This window comes from Triticum urartu, chromosome 7A (assembly GCF_056163025.1).
Source record: "Triticum urartu cultivar PI428250 chromosome 7A, HENAU_Tu73, whole genome shotgun sequence".
NCBI classification, from domain to species: domain Eukaryota; kingdom Viridiplantae; phylum Streptophyta; class Magnoliopsida; order Poales; family Poaceae; genus Triticum; species Triticum urartu.
In genome coordinates, this window is record NC_141879.1 from 541,359,645 (window position 1) to 541,386,812 (window position 27,168).

General features: G+C 50.3%; 1 pseudogene; it reads right to left on the bottom strand.

The window, feature by feature from the left end:
• Positions 1-8,945: 8,945 nt before the first annotated feature.
• LOC147960336 (uncharacterized) lies at positions 8,946-9,417 on the bottom strand (annotated as a pseudogene).
• Between the last annotated feature and the right edge of the window lie 17,751 nt (positions 9,418-27,168).

Genomic DNA, 27,168 nt, shown 5'->3' on the forward strand with positions numbered 1-27,168 from the left:
GGTTGATGCTGGAGGAAGAAGAGAAGAAGGGGAACGAGTAGTGATGGATCTGGTGGTGGAAGAACAGAGAAGAGAGATACTTGTGGCTGGGGAGGAAGCAAAGGTGGATCTGGTGGTTGTGGATCAAAGGAAAACGTACAATGCAAGTTGTAGGGTGCCAGTGTGCATGGGTGTAACTTCATTTAAGTTAACCGAATCTTTGTTCAGTTAAGTTCAGTTACATTTTGGCCATATCAATCAAGCTCATTTAACTAAATCTTTTTTCAGTTAAGTTCAGTTAAATGATTTGTTCTCCATATAATGATTTATCAACATCTTAAACATAAAATTTTGGCTATATTGTAATACATGTTGGCTCAGAAAAGACAAAGACAAAGTTCAGCTCAGAGAGCTCAGAGAAGACATAGTTAACTAATATTTTCCAGTTAAGTTCGGCTCAGAAAAGACAAAGTTAACTGAATATTGACAACAAATTGGAAGATTCAACATTGACACTGAAGCCTTCATATTACTTGATAGATACATATCCTTTACAACCATACAGCCAAAATAACATCATATCCATTACAACCATAGATACATATTCAGCTAAGGCACCCACTAATTTATCAACATCTCACTTCTTCACAATGAAGATGAAAGACATCACACAAAGCACCACAACACTGGTCATAAGAAGCTTTAGCACTAGCAGGATCTCTCTACCTAATCCAAGAAGCATAGCAACTTGCTGCTTGGTAGCAAGGTTTTTCTCACTAGGGCTGTCAAAACTCACCCTGCCTGCAATGCCTCTTCCATCCAAGGCCCTTCCAGCTAATTTTCTTCCTGCCATCCACTCAGTCCTCTTCCTCTCAAGCTCTTCCCTCCTGTCCTCAGCTACACCAATTGCATCTACAGCAGCATTACCAACAAGAACCCTAGTTTCAACCAGATGCTGCACATATTCCATCTCCCAACGCCAGAAATCACAGGTGACCTACCACCAAAGCAATGCAATGTGTGAAAATGACTGAAAAAGTCCAGTTCACATGAAAAAATGTCTAGTTAACTACTAAAATTCAGTTAACCAGGCAAGTACTCTCTGTATTTGTTGTGGAAATGTCTGAACTTTTAGTGTCTGAACCTGTCTAAATGTTCAGTTAACTACTAAAATTATCTATATAGAGTGTCTGAACCTGTCTAAAATTCAGTTAACCAGGGCAGTTAACTACTAAAATTCAGTCTAAGCACATCATGGCTACTGAACATTTAGTTAACATGTTAACTTCTAAGCACATCACAACTAGTTAACCCATCATGGGTACTGAGCACAGCATGGCTACTGAACATGGCAGATTCATGAATCGAATAGAGAAGGACTGAAGCTTACATTGTCGTGGGTGCACTTATAGAAAACCCAATTATCGTGCTCATTGGTGCTAGAGCGGTAGCACTTGACAGGTTCGGCATAATCGGGGCATCCCACCAATGGCACGTCAACAGAGCGGCCACGCAGACCGGAGCGGGAGGATCTCCGAGATGACATGTCGTCAGCGAGAGGTGGCAGCAGATCCAGGCGGTGGTGGCTGCGGCGACGGCAGCGGAGGCGGCGACGGTGACTAGGGTTCGAGACGGGAGAGGAGAGGGGAGAGGTGCAGTGGGTATGGAGAGGTGCGGTGCGGTTGGCCCCGACCTGGTGTGCTGCGCTCGGTCCGACCAGGTGCGGCGGCCCAGGTGACGCACGGTCCAACCAGGCGGGGGGACAACGTAAATTCGGCGATTTTGCAACCCCCCCCCCCCCCCCGCATTCCCCGAATCGAGCGGCCCAGGGCGTACGGTGGTGAGGAGGCGGTCAAAGCCCACGTGGACGCACCAGTCAATAGCCAGATCAGCAGATACATAGAGCAAATGGTATTTTGGACCGCAGATGGACCCCTGAGACAAGTTGTAGGACTGTATTTCGGGTATTTGCAAATACGGGGAGAAATGCGGCCAACGCGACGAGTATGAGGACCTGTAGTGAAATTTTCTCTATTTCTAAATGCTAAAAAGCCTGAAAATGGTTGCACAGATACGTCTTCATGTTCTATGTGTGTGCATAAAGTTTCACGGAAAAATACTTTTTTTGTGGCGTGTGCAAAAAAGACAAAAACTTATGTCGTGAAACGCTATTTAGAAGCACTGAAATTTGTCTTTTTTACGGAGACAAAATAAAAAGATATTTTTTTCACAAAACTTTGTGCCGCACACACATTTGCAAACATGTATGCGTGATTTTTTTTGATTTTTTGACTTTTTAAAATGTGCTTAAAGTGCAATTTTTTGGAAAGTTGGTGCATATGCCCATGGATACAAGAGGTGCCCTCTCGAGTTGTGTGTTGTATACTGTGTATGTACTACCAGGAAAAAAAAGATGATTTGGTTAATTTAGATGTCGTCATGGCAGATCCATCAACATGGACAAGTCCGTGCGCTCATGACCCGCAATCCTACTTAGGGTGCTTCAGTGTTGAGGTTGATTCAAACATCCAACCACTCTTATCTGCTTGATCTTGAGCCTTGGGCTGAAGACCACGTACCTGAATCTGAATTTCCCAAACAACCACCAGTGCAAGTGGCCACTAGCTTGATTATTGTTGTGGGAGTATGGTTATATCATTTGGCTATTCTTTTAGGGTATCTCCAACTGCAACCCGCAAAAAAACTCCCGTATCTATCCACGGACAGGGGATTAGTCCGCGGATATGGATGCGGGAGGCAGCCATCTGATGCTAGCCGCATACATTTCAAGCTATTTTTTTAACAAATCGGGTGAAATTCATGCAAACATGGGCGGATTTCGTACAAACATGACGGATTTATCTACATTTCGAACAAAAAAAATCCCCTAAACCTATCATATGGCAGCGGCGTCCGGCGTCCAAACCCGTGTCGTCCTTCTTCCGCCATCTCCATGAGCACCGGCGATAAGACCGATGAAGTGAAGGTGCGGTCTACAACGAGGAAGAGTAGAACACGGGAGATGGCCCGACCCACATGGGATACCAGGCATCGTCGCCTCCCGTGGCCTACTCATACTAGGAGGAGTCCGCGCCTTGTCCGTTGCCGGTGGACGTGAGGTCTACGAGGGAAATGGTGGCGCCTTGGCTATCTTTGTCCCACCGGGCAGGCTGATGGTTCGTCGGCGGCGCGTAGGAGGCACAGCTGGCTATGTTCTCCTCGGTGATCACCTACAGTTGTGCCTCCACGGCAGCCGCTTCCTGCCGAGCGGCGGCTTGAGCGCGGACGACATCATAGATGGCAAGCTGCTCCGCGACGAAATTTAGGTTTGTCGGGCCATGGCCACCACGGCTTCCTCGCTCACGCGCTCGCCGTAGATCTAGCCCTCCGCCAGCCAGTGCTGCTCCAGGAGGAACAGGTTGTACCGATGTTCCTCCTGCATGCGCCTGCTGGAACGCCGACAAAGGCGTCGGCGCAGGCTGCACCTCCGCCATGGCAGCGTTGAACTGCGACCGCGCCTACTCCATGGTGAAGCCGGCGTGCACAGGAGGCGCGGGAGCAGGAGCAGAGTCGTTGGAGCCCGCCTCCGTTGTGGTGTCTTCGTCGTCGTCGGAGACCTCAGGCGAGCTGGCCGGCAAGCCGGCCTCGATCCGCCTAGCACGGAGGCTATGCCAGGTGGCGGCAAGGGCGTCATCGCGTGCTTCATCTCCGGTGACAGACTGTCCCACAGTGCTTTCCCGCTGGTGGTCATGTCGGATGAAGTGCAAGGGAGGAGGATGTGGAGGGACTGGTGTTGTGGTGTGGAGTTAGCCGGGTGTGGCCTCCTTTATATAGCGGATTACAGTGAGGTCAGGCGCCCTCGTGCGTCAATGTGTGGCGCCGGAGTGGGTTTCTCGGCCGGCGAGCCTGCTTAATGACGGCAGATGGACGGACAACGGCATTGAACGGGCGTGGTAGATATCCGTCCCGTCCCGTCCAGTCACGTGTCTCCGGCATTGAATAGGCACGGACACCGGAGACACGTCGCAGGCGGCGCCCTCGGTCGGCACGCCGCTTCAATGGCGGAGGTAGTGAGAGGTCGAATCCGCCCTGAGCCGTCTTCAATGTTGAGCGGCACGCTCTACAACAGCATGAATGCGGACAGCTGGCGGGAGCACGCGCGAGGGGAGGTTTTTGGTGGGCCAGGGAGGATAGAAAACGGGTTTCGGATCGGTCCGGACTCCCGCAAACCTCCTCCGCATTTGTCTCCAGTTTGCAAGAGAAATCGTATCCGGACCCCTTCACTGACCAATACAGGTCGGCGTTGAATGCCTTCCGTTGTCCAGACAACCCAGTCTAAACGGTTACGGGAGATTTACGGTCCGCCTTGGAGATACCCTTACTCCGGGTTTCTGCTTGTTTTTTGAAGCAACTACGGGTTTCTTGTTGAAGACCTTTGGTTTGGAACTCTCACATATCAAGCAATGTCAGGCGACATTCAAAATATGCATTTCAGTAGCTTCTCATATTCTCATGTTCTATTCATATGCAATTCCTAACCTGACATAGGTGACACAAGATTGATCGTGCAACACCGAAAGAAAACTGAAAATGCAAAGCAATGAACGTTATTATTATAGATCATGTTGTTTGCTGTGTGCAAAAAAATCTGATGGAATTTCCCTCGTAGGTTAACATAAAAGCGATATAATTTCTTGCTAAGTTCATTCAAAATATCCATTCAAAGAAAATGAAAATCAACTCCTAGCTACATAAAGCACACTCATCGTCAAGAATCTCCAAGAAATAAACTCCATAATTCAATGTGCTGCTAGGGTTAAAACCAACTTCCTTCCCAAGATTTGTTTAGATACAAGACAAAGTAGGGCATTTCTCAAAACAGGCTTTCACATTGCTTTAGAAACAGAGTCAAATGACCAAACTGCTATAAGATGATGAGAAAATCCTTTTACGAAGTAGATCAAAAATAAAACCATCAGTTGAGAGAGTAGCAAAAACGCCACCAACTCAAAATCGAGAATGAGTAAGGAGAATGGCACTTCCCCCGAGCAAATCAGGCTCCCACTCTTCGACAAAGGTTGACATAACCCATTTCCAGCCACTGCGTGTATACGTCCACACTTCATCTGTGTAATGTTTCCAATGAATAAAATTATCTAACCTTGAAAAAAATTATGCTTTCTGGTCTATGTGAATATTGCACACCCAGCTGTTTTTCAAAACAAGGAAAGGTTCTTGGGAGTTTCTGCCATAACTATGCGAGCACAACCTCTTATGTTCTCAAACATATATTTATATTTAGACGTTTATCATTATCTATAAGAACAAACAACCTGAGACGCCATGGTTATCAGTTTTGAGCCAAAATGTCAATTTACGAGATTGTGCACAGGAAAAGAGTGTAAAACAATACTAAGCAGCTTATGATTTTTTGGAGTAAATAGCATAAAACTACCATAACATAATTGGGGTTAGGGTTCCGAAAAACTAGGTACTGACGAGGCATAAAAACTAACTCTGTTAAACTGTGCGGTTATTTCCACTAAATCCCCATGAAAATAAAATCCTCAAAATTCTCGGACGTCCGACTGGAGCCGCTCCTGCTGGCAGGAGGACCGGCGACGAGCTCCCTCCGGCCGCTCCACCGTATTTCCATATCCGGTCGTGCTCCAGGGTGAGCACGCGCCCCTCCACCTTCCTCTAGCCACCGCCTGCCATGCCTACCACGAAGAGCACCATGCACATGCCAGCGCAACCAACAAGGCCAAGGCGCATGCCTTCGAGCTCCGCCTTCAAGCCAGAGCCGCCTTGGAGCTCCTCTGCATGCACCCAACAAGGCTTCGAGCTCCGCTGTGTGGAGCAACTGGTAGCAGGGGCACGCCCTCGAGCTCCACCACGTGCAACGGTCGGTAGCAGGAGGAATGCCCTCGAGCTCCGCCACATGCAGTAGGGTAGTAGGGACGACATCGCTACGTACTGCTCCAGTGCAACGCTGAAGGCGGGCCGACGACCACATCGACTCCGGCGACAAGCTCGTCGGTGGGGACCCGATTGTTTTCTATTTATTTGTAGGGACCCCGTTGCTTTTTATTTTATTTTTAGGGACTCGATTAATTTTTAAAAATATGCAAGGACCCGATTGCTTTTTCAAAAAAAATACAAGGACCTGATTGCTTTTTAAAAATAGAAGGGACGCGATTGCGTTTTAAAATTTTGGGCCCCACCTGTCATAACCGGTCAACGGTCAACCTGACTAGTGGACCTGAGCTATCATAATCACGCTTAAAGTTAACCAACATAGTCATCAGTGCAACATGGTAGTTTTTTGAAATCAAAAAACATAGAAGTGGTACGTATTAGGAAATTTTCAAAATGCGGTAGTTTTTCGGGACCCTAGTCCCAACTATGGTAGGTTTATGCTATTTACTCTGATTTTTTTGTTAACTCGGATTAAACTGCATTGGATCTGCCTAGTCGTGTCCCCATCAAACAAGGTGCATTACATCCTCGTCTTTCTTCGCTCTTCTTGTCTTCCATGTCGTAGTCTTCACAACGGCCAGCATTTGATCAGCCAACCCATCAGAGAACTGGCAACGACAGTGAGGAACTGGCACCGCCAGTGATGGCTTAGGAATCATCGATGGCGCCCGCACGCACGGCAGCCTGCACCACCCTGGCGCACACTACTCAGGTAGCCTAGGCTCGTTGCCAAACTTGCCGATCAGTTCACTTCTCCATAGATGCACCTATCCGAGCAAATTTCATTATTTTTTACTAGCAAAACATGCCCGCGCGTTGCAATTGGAAAAAACGTTCGTCCCTCATACTCACACCTAACAACATTGCTGAATCCCTTGAATCTTTGATGATGCCACATGACAAACAACATGATAAGTGGTGTTGTGCAAAAGGACTGGATATTTTAAAGTGTACTCAAGATGTTTTCAATTTATTAGACAACAAAAATATCAACGTTAAGCCGGCATTTCCAAAATACCACATATAAAGAAGATATTAATTAAGATTGCATCGTAAATAGAATATTAGGAATGGATAATATAATAGCGTATTTAAAATTTAAACATTTTTTGAGGGATTTTCATATATAGCATGTTAGATTTCAAGTTAGGGTTTGAAAGTTATGAATCATTAAATAAAACATTTGGATCTGCCCGAAAATAGAAAAGCTAGGCCAAACTGAAACATTTTGCAGCCCATCTGCTAAATGATGCTCGAGCGAGGCGGTAATATCCTTGCCTACCGGCATTAGTAGCAGAGATTCCAAAATACCCTATATAAAGAAGATATTAATTAAGATTGCATCGTAAACAGAATATTAGAAATGGATAATATAATAACGTATTTAAAATCTAAACATTTTTTGAGGAATTTACATATATAACATGTTAGATTTGGAGTTAGAAAAGCTGGGCCAAAACTGAAACATTTTGCAGCCCATCTACTAAATGACGCTCGGGTGAGGCAGTAATATCAGTGCCAGAGAAAAGGAGAAAAAGAAAGATAGAGCCAGGGGTAAAACTGGGGCGCGGAGCAACTAGGCTCATACCACTACACCACTCGAGCACTGGTGATTTATGATAGAGGCTTAATATAAATAACATAAACTATCGGCGATTTTAGAAGGAAAAAAAGCGAACGGTTCCATTTATCAATGGCATGATGGGTAATTATTTACAACTCTAAGGATAATCCGTGCTTTATTAGTAGGTAGAGATGTGAAGTATACCCGTCTCTCCATATCTTAGACTAACTGAATAAAAATACCAAAACCTGTACCATATAGCCATACAGGTGACAAAATAATCACATGGAGTACCACTAAATCTATATATGGCCTAATACGTCTTTCGAGGCTAACTTTGACTAAATGTTAGAGCAATAATATATGACATGCAACTTACATAAAGCATACCGTCAAATTCGTATGTGAAAGGAGTTTCCAATGATATAATTTCCACATTATACACCTCATGTACTATTAATCCTGTCAAAAGTCAAAGGTGGTCTTGAAAAACGCATTAGGCCCTGTATAGATGGAAGGAGGGAGTATTTCTTTTGTAAATTGAAGTGTTGAAAGAAAGCATAATTTTATTGATCGTATGTACTCTTTAACAATTATTCAACCTGATACTATGTCAATGATATGATTAGCTTGTAACTAATGGAGTATTATATAAATAATAGATGGAAATATAAGTACAAAGTGATACGTTCATTTGGTCAATTTTCTTGGGCGGACATAATTAGGGTAGATTTGTTGGCGAGTGTACCGATTAATTAGACTACTACTTCCTTCGTATCAAAGACGTTAGAGGTAGTAGATTGTATTAATAGTAATTCATAGCCTATGTATTTTTCACAAATAAATAAATAAATAAATAAATAAATAAATAGCCTATGTATATATGGATGTACCTTCAAAACCAAGTGGTTCAGCAGACATACCTGCGGTGACCGACGGGTGGCTAGCACAGCAAAAGCATACTGCGTGGCTGCGTCCGTTTCCTAGTCTGGATGGTCTTCCATGGGCGTGTTTGGTTGCTTTCTCGCCGTAGCCTAGCTAGCTCAGCCTGATTCAACGGAGGCTGGCTGAGCAAATAAAGGAGAAAATTAACATCTACACATCGTTTGGTTGATTGCATATAGTTCTCTTGCATTAGAAGAGCAATTTTGACATAGCGTTTGGTTGCCCGCATTAGCTTGGCTTACGCAATTACACAGTGTTTGGTTTCATGCAACACCTGTTGTCTGGTAAACTCTTTAATGAGGTGGTGAGGTTATCAGCACACAACGGCGTGAAGAATAAATCATACAGACACAACGAAGATAGTTGTAAAGCATAGCAAGCCGCAGTTTTAAATACAGTTCCACACTTAAACATATCAGTTCAAATGAAAAGCAGTATGATAAGAAACTAAACCAGTTGGAGCATAGGAAGGGCCGTCCTAGACGTTCACGGCGAAGGCGTCGTCGTGCCTCACGCGCTTGGCCACCACTTCAATGCCATGGTCGTTGAAGACGATGACCTTGAGCATGTCGGGAGTGAGCAACTTGAATGTCACCATGTAATCGATCATGATCTGATGGACGACGGCGAAGGGGGCCCAACCTTGATCGAGGGTGACACTGCCATCCATCAGCGGGATAGCCAATGTTCGTCCTGAGTTTGAACTCCGTTGGCACAGCCGGGAAGTGCTTGGTGAAGTCCAGTGGCATTGGGATGCACTCTGGCTGAGGGGCAAGGAGCACCTTGCAGAAGTGGGTTGGATCTCCCTCCTCATGGTAGTGGCCATAGTTACGGCGCTTGCCGCTAGGCGGCTCCTCCGGCACCACGTCCTCATCTGTGCCCACCTCCTCAGGCGTGTTGGGCACAACCTCCATGGACGGCACCACCTCCTTGCCCTTCTCCATGAGCGGCACCACCTTGTTGCCCTTGTTCTTAGTGTCGATCTGTGTTATGAAGAGTGTTGAGTATCGTGTTTAGTTTGGAAACACAGGATAGCAGTATTCGGTTTGTCTTGTACTCCAAGTAAATCATATACTACTATATATATGCGCCCACGAGGCTCAAGCAATAAACATCATATTTCACTAATCTCTCTATTTTCTTCTAACATGATATCAGCCTAACCGATCCAAACCTTAGCCGCCACCCATCGCTTTCGCTCCACGCCGCCTCCGGGGCGGGCGGTCTCCATGATCGCCGCCAGGGGCCGCGCCGCCCGTACATAGGATTCATCCGCCGATGTATTGATCGGCTGCCTTAGAGAGTCTTTTTCCCGATCCGTTAATTAGGGTTTTCTCTCTCACCGAACGATTGGTCGGTGTTATTCTTATTTGGTTTTCCGATCCACGATCGGATTGAGTCGCCCATCCTCGCTTGTCGTCTGCATCGTGTGTCATCGTCTCCATCGCAAGTGCGCTCCTTCCCAGTCGTCGCCCAGCACCGCGTGGCCCCGAGAGCTCTCACGCGGCACCCGCGCGACATTGGTTTTTCGTGTGGCTGCGGTGGGCATTGGATTCCGTGCGACAGTACATGCCCGGCTGTTCAAAGCACGTTACATATTCGTGCTTGCATACATGTGCGTGTATGATTAGCCCTCTTGCACAGATTGGTTGCACGCACTGGTACGTCCGACCGCGGATGCACATCGCCGCTGCCTCGCCGCTTGGCCGCATCTTCTGGATCTCGTTCGTCGTGCTTTTGATCCGGTCAACCGAACATGCTGAGTTGAATCGTGTGAAGACCGTCTTCAAGAAAAACGTACTTCCTAACCGATCGAGCAACGGGCTATCGCGGCGTCGTCCCATCGAACTGCAGCGTCTTCGCCTCATGATTCTCTGCGCGGTTGCACCCCGCATGTTACCGTTGCGTTATCCCTTTGGACCGTAGTGCCGCGGACTGCGGTCCACTGCCGCCCCGAGGCGGCCCTTCTAGGCCCTCCCCGTGGTTGCATCGATCCTCGTGTTGCCGCTACGTTGTCCCATAAGATCGTAGCGAGCGTGGCACGCGGTCTCCTCCGCCGCCCGAGGCCATCCCCGTGGTTGAACCGACCCTCGCTTCGTCGTTGTGCCGCTCCTTCGGGCTGTAGCGCCGCGGCTCGCGGTCCTCGTAGCCGCCCCGAGGTCTCCCCGCCGTCGCCCCGACCCGCCTGCTGCCGTCGCGTCGTCCCTTCGGGTCGCGGCCCACGGTCCCCGCATCCGCCTCGAGGTCTTCCCGTCATCGCCCCGACCCGCCTGCTGCCGTCGCGTCACCCCTTCGGGTCGTGGCGCCGCGGCCCACGGTCTACCGGCGTCCCCGCACGTCGACTTCCCGTGGTATGCGCCGCGCCGCCTTCCTTGGCGCGGGAATGCCACCGTCCGCGCCGGTCTTCATCACGTTGTCGGGTCCTCACCTACTTCGAGCATAGCCGCCGCGCTCCTAACCTAGCCACCGCTGCCGCTCTTCTTCAGCCGCCACCGCAGCTACCCTCATAGCCACCGCCGCCCGTCGACCTCCTTCATCTTCGTCCAGCACCAGCCCGTCACCAACGTCGTTGTCATCTTCCCCGACCACTTCGTCTACTCCGACCACCGTTGGTGACATTGGCCCCACGTCGATTGGCACCACAACCATCGTCGAGTCTCCTTCTCTGATGGCCCCCCCGACTCCTCGACATGGCATACCACTCATGCAGGTCCCTGATACGTCTCCGACGTATCTATAATTTATGAAGTATTTATGCCATGTTTACAACAATTCTATATGATTTTGGTATGATTTGATTAGAACTAACCCGGACTAATGATGTTTTCAGCAGAACTACCGTGGTGTTGTTTTTGTGCAAAAATAAAAGTCCTCAGACCGAGCTGAAAATTAACGAAGAATTTTTTTGGAAAATATAAAAAATACTAGAAGGAAAAGATACAGAAGAGGAGTCCCGGGGCCAACACAAGGGGGTGCCCCCCTAGGGCGCGCCCTTCGTCCTTGTCATCGCCTCATGGGTCCCCTTGATGTGAAACTGATGCCAATCCCTCCTATAAATCCTAAAAACCTTAGAACAGAAGAGAGATCGGGAGTTTCACTGCCGTAAGCCTCTATAGCCACGAAAAAACAATTTAGGCCCTCTCTGGCTCCCTGCCGGAGGGGGCCAACATTATCGGAGGCCATGGCGGAGGAAGCCGGAGGGGTCACCATCACCATGGAGGCCAAGGACCAGAGGGAGAATGAAAGGATTGAGAAGAGGTGTCTAGAGGGGGGGTGAATAGACTTTAATCAAGAAAAGTTGCAGTTTTTTATTTCTTTGAGTTGAAGTGGAGTTTTAGCACAAGTTTAAACATTCACAATACATATCAAGCAAGCATGACAAGAGTATATGAGTAGCGGAAAGTAAAGCATGCACTTTGCAAGAATGTAAAGGGATGGGATTGGAGTGTGCAAACGCAATTGGAGACACGGAGATTTTTGGCATGGTTCCGATAGGTGGTGCTATCGCACATCCACGTTGATGGAGACTTCAACCCACGAAGGGTAACGGTTGCGCGAGTCCACGAAGGGTCCATGAAGAAGCAACCTTGTCTATCCCACCATGTCCATTGCCCACGAAGGACTTGCCTCACTAGGGTAGATCTTCATGAAGTAGGCGATCTCCTTGCCCGTACAAACTCCTTGTTTCAACTCCAGAATATTGACGGAGGCTCCCAAGTGACACCTAACCAATTTAGGAGACACCACTGTCGGCGTTCTGGGAACGAGGTCCCCAGACTTGCCTGCCTGCGGCCTACGGCGTGGCTCAAGTGGGGGCCCAGCGCGGCCCATCTTCATCAGCTCAAGCTCAAGACCCTCGCAAGGGGCCAAGCCTTGCGGGGCGGACGACAGAAAGCTTCCTCAGAGGCAGCCTCATCAGGCAGGCTCGCGAGGAGGTGGAGAGATCAAGGCAGGGGTACCTCGCGAGGAGCCTGTGACGCAAGCCATGACGATCAAGACCAGGCGGGCGCCAGGCGGGCGCCGGCCTGCGCAGTGTCCTTGTTTCCCCTTTGGTGCAACAGGGGCAAGCACAGGCCAAGGCATCGGGCAAAGGTTACCATTTCGGTGCAACGAGACCAAGACCAACAGAGCGGCGGGACGGAGGTCAGCGTGGAGCCCAAGATGGCGTCATCTCCAGTGCTTTTGGCAGTCGAAGACCACCTTTGGTCAGGATAACTTGTACTAGATGTTCCCCTTCAAAACGGCCAATTGTTGGCGCCCTTCTCGCTCATTATTTGGGGAGAGGCCCAGGGCCTCTATAAATAAAGCTAGCCACCACAGAGTAGAGAGACATCTAGGGATCAGACAGAAGGCAGAGATCGAGAGACATCTAGAGATCTGATAGAGCCCTAGCAGAGAGAGAGAGAGGCGACTGAACTCACCCAAGCAGTTCATCGCACCAGCTCAAGAACACCTCTCGCGAGGTTGTTCTTCCCTTGTACTGTTCATCATCTGTCCCTGAGGCAATCCACAACACCACACACTGGAGTAGGGTATTACACCACAACGGTGGCCCGAACCAGTATAAACCTCGTGTCCCTTGTGTTGTTCGTTGTTTCCAGCTTAGATCACGCGAGGAGATTGGACGTAGATCGGTAGGGGAGAGATCTCCGCACGCACCCCGGTGTTCGAACCTCAAGGGTCTGTCGGAACCCGAAATCCGACATTTGGCGCGCCAGGTAGGGGTGCGTCGGAATCCTTCTTCCTCTGCATTGCATTCCGTCGCCTCGCCGTTCAGATGTCAAGCGACCCGGCTGCCAACGCCGACCGCTGGGCAGTGTGGCCCGCCCACGCCGTGTCACCAGCCCAGGGCGACCTCAACCTTGCGCCTCAGGCAGCCCACGCTCCGCAGGGCGCTGCGGGGCGCGGGCGACGCGGCCAGACGCCGCCTGCTCTCACACCACGACAGGTGCGGGCCGCAGCAAGGGCCTCAAACCACGCCGCGACCACAGCGCCGTACACCCGATGGGAGCAAGCGAATTCCAGGGCCGCGCTCACGGTGGCCCGAGAGCTGCTACGGTGCCGACTGCTGGAGGGCGGCCGCGACGTGTTGTTGGAGCGAGTAGCCGAGCTCCTGGACACCGCCGCCTCAAGAACACCTCCTTTCTGCGTCCAACTACCACCCCAGACCCAAGGCAGGCCGTATGGCGGCATCGTGCACACACACGCAACTTCCAGCGGACTCCAGGGCCTGTCCAGCGCCAACACCTCCGCCGGCACCGGGCGACAAGTCACGCCGTCCCCCTCTCAGGCCAGCGAAGGGGTGCACGTCGCGGCCTTCGGCTTCGGCGAACCGCCGCGCCATCACCCCCAAGACGGCGCTCCAAGCCAGACTGCGTGGCATGCGGGGCGCTACGGCAAGGCCCACGAGGCGATGGCCCTAGAAGCTTATGTGCCCCGCATGGTGGGTCAGGGGTGCGCACTGGAAGAAGATCATGGCTCATTCCTCGAGCCAGGCTGGGGCGAGGAGACGCCAGAAGCCAAGCTCTTTCGGGAACCCCAAGAGAGCCTCGACAACCGCACCGGCAGCAGCAACTATCGAGTACCATTCACCCCTCAGGAGCAAGCTTATGCTAACCATGGGTCGCAGGAGATACAGGTTGCCGCAGCAGATGGCTGCCCCAATGCTGCAGCCTCATACCCCTCAGGGGGAGGGTGCAGGGGGCTGCAGGAGAGGGGCCGAGATTCGGGTTCGTCCCGCGGCGGTCGGAGCAAGGCGTTCTCACAAGGTAGGCCCTCTGCCGGGGAGGTGCCCCAGGGCCTGCCCCTAGTAGGGGACCCGTGGTCTTCGGGGGAACCGCTGGCGACCGCTCTGCCCCATTGGCGTCGTCCTTGGTTTCTGATCGCCGTCAATGGCGGCAGAGTGAGGCACAAGGCGGGGCCCTCGTCTGACGATATGAAGCAAGGCCGGTACCTTTGAAGAAGGCCCAGTGCCTGTGAAGCTCGCCGCCCGTGACACTCTCACGTAATAATGAGTGGGACTGTACACGCCCCGGAGTCTCCGGAGAGCCGCCCTCGGGCCTCGGGGGCTCCTGCCCACACCTAGTGGCAGCACTTAGCTCCGCGCTGGTGAGAAGACGTCAAAGACTAGACTAGGTGCCGAACGCGGCCTTTTGCTTTTGCCTTTCCTTTTTGACAAAGTTCTTCGATTTGGATTTAAGTTGGATTTGAGCTCGATGCTTGCGTGTGTTTGGGGTAAGGGGTGTTTAGTCTCGTTCGAGCAATCTCTCGCGCTCTGGTTTCGGCTTTGCGTCCAAAGTTAGCGTCGGTTGCCCCCCCCCCTCGCGAGCCCCTCGCGAGCCGGGCCGGGCCAGGCACGTTTTACAGCCAGGACCGCTGTTGCCGCACCCTTTCCGGAGGTCCTTATCGCAGAATATACAAGTTAATCAGGTGACACCCGAGGTACGGCGGCCCCGCAGGCCCGCTCAGGACTCGTCGGGGTCGGAAGGTACACAAGTCAGCTGACTCATCACCGGGCCAGCGGCTAAGTTCACACGCAACGTTATACTTGCCAGGGTACTAATTGCAAACCTTTACATGAGGGGCTTCCCCTCCCAAAATGCTCTTACATTCTTTAGGGCCAAGCCCGAACCTTCTTCGTGCAAGATAAACAGCAGTGACATGCGGTCAGTCGGACATATCACTCACCGCGTCTTCTTGGGCATCCTCGGAGGCATCACTGGCGTCATTGACATTGCCGCCGCCGCCAGCATCTCCGTCAGCGCCAGGCTCGTCCACAACACCGCCTTCATTGGCGTCCACGACCACGCCGTCATCATCAGACGCAACGAGGGCGTCCACATTATCCTCCACCCATCGCGCCAGGTCGCCCCGGACGGCTATGGGCACGGGTGCGATGGCAGCGTCGAAGTCGAAGTGGTGGTCCCTGCCCAGTAGATAGCTGAAGACGCGGGAGAATGCACGCCCGAGCAAGGATCGGCTCCTCTCTTCGACAAGCCAACTGGACCTTTCGGAGCGGTTCTCCAGAAGCGTCACCATGTCGGTGAAAAACTGGAGGTTGTCGGCGTAGTTGACCTCGTGCGGCTCCGTAGTGACAGCCTCGCAGATGTTGCCCAAAGCTGTGTTGGCCCTTTCTCTTAGCGTTTGAAGCATGGGGGCATGCTCGCGCTCTAGAACCCGCTGCCGATGGATCTCGTTCTCATTCCGCTGCACGACGGCCTCGGCGTCATCAACCCTCTGCTGGAGAAGAAGCTGCTCGGCCCGGGAAGAGGACAGCTCCGCCTGTGCTGCGCTGAGGGTGGCTGCAGAGGAGTCCGCACACCGCGTCACTTCGGCCAGTTTGACCCTGAGGGCTGCGGTCCTGCCCTCAGCCTCGGCCTTGATCAGCCCCAACCTCGTCTCGTATTCGCGCTCGAAGGCTGAGTGAGCTTCCGCCACGCGGCGATCGACTTCTTCCTGGGCCCGGGCTTCGCGCGCGGCAACGTCATCCTTCGCCCGAGCCACCAGGCGCTCCCTCGTCTCCAACCGCTCAAGATCAAGGTTGCGCTCGGCAGCCTCCAGCGTCAGCGCCTCCTCGCGCTTCAGAAGCTCCGCCCGGTCAACAGGGGCCCCCTTCATCGACTCAAGGGCCGCTTGGCGCAGTTCCACTTGCTGCTCCAGGGAGTTGCTCTAGGCCTGGAGCTCCCATGCGCGCTCCTCCGCATCCTTGCGCCGTCGGTCTGCTTCCCGAGCCTCCTCGACGGCCTGGGAGCAGGCCTCCCGCGAAGCTGCCAGCGACGCTTCAGCCTTCGCGTTTTCGAGATCACGTTGGTAACACGCGAGGGCGATGGATACCTTTAGTTTGCGCCTCTCCTCAGCAAGGCGCAAGCCTTCGGCCTCGAGGTGCGCATCCTCGTCAGCAAGCTCTGCCCCGATCCGGCTCACTGCATCCGCCGCCCCCTGGAGGAACTCTTCGCGAAGGGCGCGTCGCTCCCGAGCGCACCTGAGCACGTCTCCCGCATCACCCTCTTCCACCGGGGCATGCGGAGGGCCCCGAGGCGGCAAGCCCCCTCCCGGCGCGGGGCTGGGGGCTGGCGCCCTAGCCATCGCTGAACGGACCTCTCTGGGAATCCAGCCTGGCGTCGGTCCACCCACCGAGGAGGAGCCAAAGACAGACTTCAGCCATTCACCATCTATGATCAGAGGAGGAATGTGGGGCAAGCCGGATGTGCCCCAGGAGGCCTCATGAAGAAAGGACAGCGGGCTCGCAGGCTCGAGGTGCCCTATGGAACGGACCATTCCACCAACCGGTCTGGCAGCAAGGCTGCCGCTCGAGCTCGGCGCGCCCAGGGCCAGCGGAGAAGGCGAAGCTTGGGGGATGGCTCCTGGGCTGACTCGGCGAGTTTCGCAGGGCAGGGCCTGAAAGGCCACAATCAGTCGCAGTGATAGCAAAGTAAATGAGCAGAGAAAGAAGAAGACTTACTCGTCCATGGCAAAGTACTTCCTGCGCTTCAGCAAGCGGCAAGGGCGGTCGTTGCCACCCAAGGCCTCCTTCCTCTTGCGGAGGGCCTCGAAGTCTACGCGGAACCGACCTAAGCGCTCGAGGAGTCAGCCTGGGGGGTGCCGCCAGGCATCGCCTCGCGAGGAATGGCTGGGGTCTCGGGAGCCCCGGCCTCAGGAACCATAGGCCGCAACTCCGCACCCGCCGCCGCTCCAGGGAGGGCCCCGGGAGACGCCGCCTTCGAGGCTTCTCGCAGCGTCGGCACCTCGACATCAGTCGCCTCAAATCCCACCGATTCTCGTCTCCCCGCCCTGTCGCCCGAGGAAGGACCGCTGTGGGCAGCAGGGGGAGCCACCAGGCGGCTGGGTTCTCACGGGGCCCTGTGCAACCAGCCGGGCGCAGCCCCCACTCGTCGAAGCTAGGCATCTGCCTCACAAAATCAGCCATGCCGGAGCAAAGATACAAGAGGAGACCATTACTCCGAAGGCTTCCTGGGGAAGGATCGCCAGTCAAGACCCTGAGCATCGTCCGCAGCACTTCAGGCGCCAAGTCCTCCTCCTGAAGCCGCATGCGGTCTCTATGCCCCGCAAAGTCCCACATCCGGCGAGAGTGGCGCTGAAGAGGAGCAATGCCACATTGGAGGAACTCCTTCACCACCTTGGGTGCTGTCACATTGAGCGCCCTCAAACTCTGGAAGCGGTGCCATACGAAGGCGAGCCGGGGGCTCGCGAGCACCTCATGGCCCCAACCCGCGTGAGGAACAGTAGGCGAGGTCGGGTGCGAGAGCAGAGGGTTGGGCACTCCAACGTCCACGTATAGCCACCGCTCACTGAACCTGGCATCAGGAGGAGGAAGGCCGAAGTCGATCCCTGAAGCGGCCGTCTCTCGCACGGCTAAGAAGCTCACACACCCTGAGCACTGAGTGGGATCGCTCAGGCGCAAGGAAAAGAAGTGGCGCAGCAGGGCAATGGAAGGAGGAATGCCTATCATCGCCTCGCAAACAAAAGCAAAGACAGCCAGAAGAGTAATGGACTCCGGCCCAAGGTGCATCATGCGGATCTGATAATGGGAGAGCACCGCGTTGAAGAAGGCGGAAAAGGGGGAACCAGACCCGCCCATAGGGCATCGGCGAAGAATCGGACCTCCGTGACGATCCTATCAAGGGAGGCATGGGACGCAGGCCAGACTGTGGTCCTGCCGCACTCATTGAAGATAGTGGCAAGGGCAGAGCGGACCTTGTTCAAAGCTTCTGGATTGAGTATGATCGGCCGGGCGACGATGGGGGTCACCGCCGGAGGTGTGCGGGGCGAAGGCGCGGGCTTCTTTCCCCTTCCTTTCTTTGTCGGCACCATGGCGGTGAAGAGGAGGAAGAACTCGAGCCGGATTGGCGGCGGAGGCTGGAGCTCGAAGAAGAAGGAAAGGTAGGAGGCAAGCGAGCAGCGGAAAGGAGGAACAACTGTGTGCAACCACGGGTCCGCTTAGCCGGGCGCGTAACAAGGCATCGTGGGGAAGCGCAGACGTCCACGACCAATCAATCGCCACGCGGTGCCCGAGGCCGCAGGCTTTTTGGGCCCGTGGCACTTCGCGCTTGCCTCTTCGCTCCCTGCTAGGCCAAGCCCGGGCGCGCCTTGGTCCCGGGGGCTACTGTCGGCATTCTGGGAACGGGGGTCCCCAGACTTGCCTGCCTGTGACCTGCGGCGTGGCTCAAGTGGGGGGCCAACGCGGCCCATCTTCATCAGCTCAAGCTCAAGACCCTCGCGAGGGGCCAAGCCTCGCATGGCGGATGACAGAAAGCTTCCTCAGAGGCAGCCTCATCAGGCAGGCTCACGAGGAGGCGGAGGGATCAAGGCAGGGGTACCTCGTGAGGAGCCCGTGACGCAAGCCATGACGGTCGAGACTAGGCGGGCGCCGGCCTGCGCAGTGTCCTTGTTTCCCCTTTGGTGCAAAGGGGGCAAGCACAGGCCAAGGCATCGGGCAAAGGTTACCATTCCGGTGCAACGAGACCAAGACCAACAGAGCAGCAGGACGGAGGTCACCGTGGAGCCCAAGACGACGCCATCTCCAGTGCTTTTGGCAGTCGAAGACCACCTTTGGTCAGGATAACTTATACTAGATGTTCCCCTTCAAAACGGCCAATTGTTGGCGCCCTTCCCACTCATTATTTGGGGAGAGGCCCAGGGCCTATTTAAATAAAGCTAGCCACCACAGAGTAGAGAGACATCTAGGGATCGGACAGAAGGCAGAGATCGAGGGACATCTAGATATCCGATAGAGCCCTGGAAGAGAGAGAGAGAGAGAGGCGACTGAACTCACCCAAGCAGTTCATCGCACCAGCTCAAGAACACCTCTCGCGAGGCTGTTCTTCCCTTGTACTATTCATCATCTGCCCCTGAGGCAATCCACCACACCACACACTGGAGTAGGGTATTACACCAAAATGGTGGCCCGAACCAGTATAAACCTCGTGTCCCTTGTGTTGTTCGTTGTTTCTAGCTTAGATCACGCGAGGAGATTGGACGTAGATCGGTAGGGGAGAGATCTCCGCACGCACCCCAGTGTTCGAACCTCAAGGGTCTGCCGAAACCCGAAATCCGACAACCACTCTCCAAAAGGTAATAGGTGGTGTGTTGATGATGAACTCCTTGCTCTTGTGCTTCAAATGATAGTCTCCCCAACACTCAACTCTCTCTCATAGGATTGGATTTGGTGGAAAGATGATTTGAGTGGAAAGCAACTTGGTGATAGCTAGAGATCAAGTTTTATGTGGTTGGAATGGAAGATCTTGATCTCAACACAAGTGTAGGTGGTTCTCTCTCAGAAAATGTAAGTTGGAAGTGTAGGCATGTTCTGATGGCTCTCTTCACGAATGAAGAGTGGGTGGAGGGGTATGTATAGCCTCCACACAAAAACTAACCGTTACACACAAATCACCAAACTCGGTGGGACCGAATTAAAAAACTCGGTCAGACCGATTCAGTTCATAATGTGACCGTTAGGCTTTTCGGTGGGACCGACATGATAAACTCGGTGGGACCGATGTGCTAGGGTTAGGGTAAAACCTCATCTCGGTTTGACCGATTACACAAACTCGGTGGGACCGATTTGGGTAATAAGCGAAACAGAGAGTTGACCAAGCAAACTCGGTGGGACCGATTGCATATTTCGGTGAGACCGAGATTATTACAATAGGAAACAGAGAGTTTGCAAGCCCATCTCGGTGAGACCAAGATCCCATTGGTGTGACCGAATTGATTAGGGTTTGTGGCAATGGTTATGTCAAGAGAACTCGGTGGTGCCGGATAGAAAGTTTCGGTGGGACCGAGTTTGACTTTTGGTTTGGGACATATGTGGATATGAGTAAGTGGTTGAGGGCTTTGGAGCATATCACTAAGCACTTTGAGCAAGAAACCCATTAAGCAACACCTCATCCCCTTTTAATAGTATTGGCTTTCCTATGGACTCAATGTGATCTTGGATCACTAAAATGAAAAAGCAGAGTCTTGAGCTTGAGCCAATCCTTTGTCCTTAGCAACTTGAAGGGGTTCCGCATCCTCTCGTCCACGTCACTCCACTATTGAACTTATCTGAAGTATACTAGGTAGAGGTATTAGTCCAACAAGAAATATGTTGACATTAATTACCAAAATCACCCAGGGAGCACTTGTGCTTTCAGAGAACCTTTCCCCATCTAAGGGAGAGGCCATGGAGGATGAAGCACAAAGGGAAGAACCGCTCCCCTCTCTCTTGGTGGCATCGGAGTGCCATCGGGGGAATCATCGCCGCGGTGATCGTCTTCATCAACATCACCTTCATCATCACTATCCTCATCTATTTTACGATGTCCACTCTCCCGCATCCTGCTGTAATCCCCTACTTGAACATGGTGCTTTATGCCACATATTATGATCCAATGATGTGTTGCCATCCTATGATGTTTTGAGTAGTTTTCCTTTGTCTTTTGGGTTAATTGATGATATAGCACTACTGCAGGATGGTCCAAACGCGACACTACGATCAGAGACCCTTCAATGAAACTGTGTGCGATGCCGTAATCGCAAACGGTGGTGTAATAAACCCGTCAAAAAAGGTGCAAAACATTTGCGATGGCGGATGCATGAAACACGGTTCAGATTTTAGTTGAGTGTGTGATGCAGGGCATACGGTTCAGTTCAATTAACTGTTTGGGATGAGGAGGAGCAAAAGAAACGGGCAGCCAGATGAAGGCGTGTGCGATATACAACATATGGTTCACTAGGATGAACTATGTGTGATTAGACAACACAATGGAAACGGTTCAACTGAACAAGATGTGTGTGATACGTGGCAAACAGGTCAGTAATCAGAAATGTGTGCGAAGACCAATAATAACAGAGATGATTGCTACTAATATGCCATGTGATTTTCTCTGTCTACAGTAGAATAACATGTATATATATAACTGAAATAAACATCCAATTACATAAGTGACTATACAGATCATTCGCACACACCTCAATAAATAATTGCATACATCTTACATTCTTAAGAAGTTGATCCCCACTAGTATTAATTCTCTCAACATGCACACTATCCACATCATCATTGTGCCACATCACCGTTCATTTTGCAAAGAACAACCAATTTGTCCCTCTCTCAGCACATGGGGATTATAGTGGAAAAATAATAGGACTGTGATATTTGTCAACCGTGTGACAGATTGCAAAAATACCAACCGATCCTGCCAGCGAGGCCCGACTCCCTCGATCCGTGTAAGGAGGCCCGAGTGCGTTTGGTTCTAAATTTTTCTCTCGTCCCCATTGGCCACACACATCCCACGTTCTCTCGCCCAGTATTTTTTTCCACCTTTTTTCACGTTCCCCAATTTTTTCTCTCGTCCCGTTAGCCTCCCACTTCCCCCACGTTTTTCTCAGAAACAAAAGTTGGGTAAAAAAATGAGGGAAAAGGCAAAAATAGCTGAGGCTGATGAGATTCATACCGAAGCCCTCCTTGTTTGAGGCTGCAGGGCTTACACAAAGCCTAATAACCAACCAGCCAACACAAAGTTTCTGTTTACATTCTAAAGAAATATACTACTTCATCGCTGGTGCATATTATTATCATGACATTTACACAGTAGTTATTCAAGGGTTTGCTTTCAACAACTTTTTTCCTATGTTAAAAACTTACCATGTGTAAATTATCAGGTCACCGGTCCATATATTATCATGTCATCTATACAAAAATAACCGATGAATATTTTCAACAATTGTTTTCCCCAGGGTCAAATGTTACCACATGTTTTGTACCTAAGTTATCATGTATGCGATGTGTATAGTACAATACTATTTACACAGAAGTTATCGGGGATATTTCAACACCTTTTTTTCCTCGGTCAATGTTACCTTGGTATCTTATATCTAAGTCATCATGTCTGTGGTGCATAAATCACCATGGAATGTACAAAAAGAGTTACAACGTTATGTTATCAACAACTTTTCTCCCCGGGTGAAAGTTATCATCGTGTTTCTACGCAATTTATCAAAAAATTATCATGCTATTTACACAGAAGTTATTGGGCGTATTACTATTTCTATTTGAACAAAAGTTATTGTACATAATTCATCAGGTCCAGGGTGCGTATATTACCGTGCTATTCACACAAAAGTTATCGGAGGTATGTTCCAACAACTTTATTCCCGGATCAAAAAGTTATCATGGTGTATGTATTTGAGTTATCCGTGGTCCATAAATTATCATATTATTTTCATAGAAGTTATTGCACGCATGCTTTGAAACAATTTTGCCCTGAGCCAAATTTACCCCAGTGTTTGTATGTTAGTTATCATGTCCACAATGCGTACATTACCATGCTATTTTCATAGAAGTTGCCATGCTATCAGGTTCGTGAGGTTGACCTTACTTATAGAACACAACAACAAAACAAGGTATAGCCTAGTTATGTATTGTCTAGTGGGAAAAACGATGGGACTAGGAGATAAATTGTCAAAGCTCAAAATTGGAAAGAAAAAGAAATGCCTTTTACCGCATCCTATTTCCATCTCAGGCTCTCAGTTCTTATTTACAAAACTACATAAAATAGTACCCAATCACAACATACTGCATGCCTAGATGGTTGTCTCAGCTAGCCCACAACCAGTGGGTGCGGGGTTTGACTCCCGCTCTGCTCGTTCTTTGAAATATTTATGGAGACGATAGGGCGAGCCATCGAAATTAGCGACGGGGATTGTGGTATGCACTATCGTCAATCAGAAGTCAGCCAATGCGTTCGGTCATTTTGCAAAAACCATTTGGTGTGCCACATACATTAGTCATTTCATATAAGTTACTTGTGGTATATTTTTCAACATTTTTTTCCATCTTGGTCAAAGTTACGGCAGTGTTTGTACGTAAGTTATCGGGTATGTGATTCGTATATTACTGTGCTATTTTCGCATAAGTTATCGAGGGTATGTTTTTCTATAACTTTGTCCCCTCTTTGGTGAAAGTTATCGCGACGTTTGTACGTAAATTATCGGGTATGTGGTTCACATATTACCATGCTATTTTCACATAAGTTAGTGGCTTATATTCTTCAAAACTTTCCCCGCTTAGTCAAAAGTTACCTCGTTATTTGTACGTAAATTATCGGATATGTGATTCATATATTACCATGTTATTTTCACATAAAGTACCGATGGGGTGTGTTTTTCAACAAATTTTCCCCCTTGGTTAAAGTTACCACGGTGTTTGTAGAGAAGTTATCGGGTATGTGGTTCATATATTATCGTGCTATTTTCACATAATATATCGATGATATTTTTTAATAACTTTTGTTTCCGATGCAAAAGTTACAATAGTGTTTGTATGGTGCTTATTACCATGTTATTTAAACAGAATTATCGGGGCGTATGTTTGAACAGCCCCCCTCCCCCAGTAAATCTTACCGCAATGTTTCTATGTAAATTATCAGATATGCGTCTTGTATATTACCATGCTATTTGCACATAAAGTTATCGGGGTATCTTTTATCAGAAACTTAATATGTGTGTTTGTAGGTAAGTTATCAGGTCCACAGTGCTTAAAATACCATGTTGTTGTTGAGTAAGTAGGCAATTTCTTGATTAAATTAATCCATGAGTAAATCACTAGCATGACATTGACACAAATAAACGCATACTGATATTCAGTCAAGCAAGGACATACTACGCTAATTGCGGAAAGATCTACGTATAACGCTAGCATGGCTAAAACAGAAAACAGTAGGAGCGGGATAAACGAGTTATACCCTCCAGTAGGCCATGCAGAGGCTGCGGCTTTGGTGGCAGTAGCGGCGTCCTCGGTGGCCTTCTTGTCGGCTTCAACTTTCTCGGCGGCGGCACGTTCGGCGTCGGTGGACATGGTGATGATGAAGGCGACGCGGACGTAGAGGAAGTAGACGATCGGAAGCGAGCAGTCGCGTAATCGCTGCCCAAAAACCTATTCGCCCCTCACCCCGTACAGGAACCAGAAGGGTGTGGTTTCGGAGACCTGCTCTTCCGTCGACCGTGTACGCGACGGACGGGATGGAGTCACCGGCAGCAGCAGCAGTAAGGGAACGGCGGTGGGCGTGCACGCGGAGCAGATGTGATCTGTTCGTGGCGGCTAGGGTTAGGAGACACCATGCACTTATATAGGCGCAGCCGCGTGGAGAGACGTGGGCTCGACCCACGTCCGAGTCCATGACAGCCCATGATCCGACGTCTCAGATCGTGGCCTAGCTGTCAGAGAACTCTCCGTTAGTGACTAGCAAAAATAAGCGCGTAGGTGTGAGCTCGGCTCGGCTCAATCCCGCAACCCGCGGCGCGGCGCGTCGTGACGAGGCATGGCGTGGCGTGGCGAGGCGGGCGGCGGAGGAGGAGTGCGCGAGGGCCTCATCTCTTCTCAAGCTCCAATAGCATGTAGAAGAGAAACCCTTATAAGGAGGTCCAACTCCTCTTCCACTTCCGGGGTGGGACTAAACTTCCCACTCCACCTAGTGCCAATAAACCCACATGGGCCCTTAGAGATTTTTTAGAAATTGCTATATGGGCCTAGAGCCCGTCTCAAATTTCAGCAATCCCCCACCAGATCTCGAGGGCCCATTGTGTCCTCTGTTCCAATTGATGTTCGATATACCAGTGTTTCAGTGAAGACCTGTTAAGGTTGAGCTTCACCTAGAGCAAGTAGCTACACTCCTTCACAACTGAACAACGGACTATGCCTTGAATTGTCAGTTTAGTGTAAAGAAGCTTCACCACATGTCTTACTAGTACTGGGCTGCCGAAGGCTGACCCCCCGGGTGGAGCATATAAGTCATACTCCTGGCCTATTCATGAGCTTACTAGAGATCACCCCAATCTCATAGACCGTGACCAGCAGTCGGGCTCACATAGGTGTGTTCCTCCAAAGATCGCTCTATAGGAAAGCATCTTGCTTACATAAGCTTTGGAACTCATTAAGACAATAGTCATCCTACCATACAGTCTTGAGAGTATTGCATCTCCAACGATGTGGGTTAGTATAGCTACTCTCCTCAGTTCACCACTAGCTTGTTTTCCCAAGTCCTACTTCACGGGATCTCCGATCACATAGGTTGGGTTACCACCATGGAAACTCATGTGGGTCTCATACCCATCTCCCTCGATGCATTATCTATCACAACACGTGATAGCCCTTTTGTAAAGGGGTCTACCAGATTCTTAGCCGTATGGACATAGTCCAACGCTATTACTACGGAGTTTCTTAATTTTCTGACAGCTTTTAATCTCATTCTTATGTGTTTGGTGGACTTCATGTTGTCCTTTGAACTCTTCAACTTGGTGATGATAGTCTGATTGTCACAGTTCATAAGGATAGCCGGAACCGATTTATCAACCAATGGCAAGTCCATCAAAAGATCTCGAAGCCATCTTGCTTCAGATGTGTCTAATGCCATTAATTCTGCTTCCATTGTCGATCTCGTTAAGATCGTTTGCTTGCAAGACTTCCAAGAAATAGTGCCACCTCCAAGAGTAAACATATACCCAGTTGTGGCCTTCATCTCGTCAGCATCATAGATCCAATTTGCATCACTATACCCTTCAAGTACCGACGGGTCTCCGGTATAGTGAAGTCCATAGTTCATAGTACCTTTCAGATAGCGCATAACTCATTCAACAGCATGCCAATGTACATCACCCAGTTTGGAAACAAACCGGCTCAGTTTGCTCATAGCAAACACGATGTCGGGCCTCGTTGCGCTCGCTAGGTACATAAGTGAACCAATGATTTGAGAGTATCTCAACCGATCTATAGTTGTGCCTTTGGACTTTCGAATCAACACGCTAGGATCATATGGTGTTTGAGATGGTGTGCAATCCGAATATCCAAAACGACTCAACACCTTCTCGACATAGTGGGATTGCAGAAGTGTAATCCCACCCTCATTATCTCTCAGTAGCTTGATGTTCAAGATAACATCGGCCACACCAAGGTCTTTCATCTCAAAGTTCTGAGACAGAAACGACTTGACCTCCTCAATGACTTTGAGTTGGTTCCGAATATCAGTATGTCATCAACATACAAGCACAGTATAACTCATTCACCCCCACCATGGCGATAGTATACACATTTGTCAGCCTCATTAACAATGAAACCAACATATGTCAGAGTTGTATTAAACTTATCATGCCATTGCTTAGGTGCTTGCTTCAGGCCATATAAAGATTTCAGCAACCTACACACCTTTCTTTCCCGACCATCTATCACAAAGCCATCTGGCTGTTGCATGTAGATTTCCTCGTTTAGCTCTCCATTCAGAAAAGCCATCTTAACATCCATCTGGTGGACGAGAAGACCATGCGAGGCTCCAACGAGAGTAATACTCGAATGGTGGTCAGTCTAGCCACAGGTGAATAAGTGTCGAAGAAATCTTCCTCTTATTTCTAGTCATAGCCCTTGGCCACAAGCCTAGCCTTGTACTTTTCAATCGTACCATCGGGCCTAAGCTTATTTTTGAACACCCACTTACATCCTAATGGTTTGCAACCATAGGGACGCTCAGTGATCTCCCATGTCCCGTTAGCCATGATGGAATCCATCTTGGTACGGACCGCATCCTTCCAGTAGTTAGCTTCTAGAGAGGCATACGCTTCTGAAATAGAAGTGGGAGTATCATCCACGAGGTACACAAAGAAATCATCACCAAAGGTCTTTGCAGTCCTTTGTCTCTTGCCCCTACCAAGGG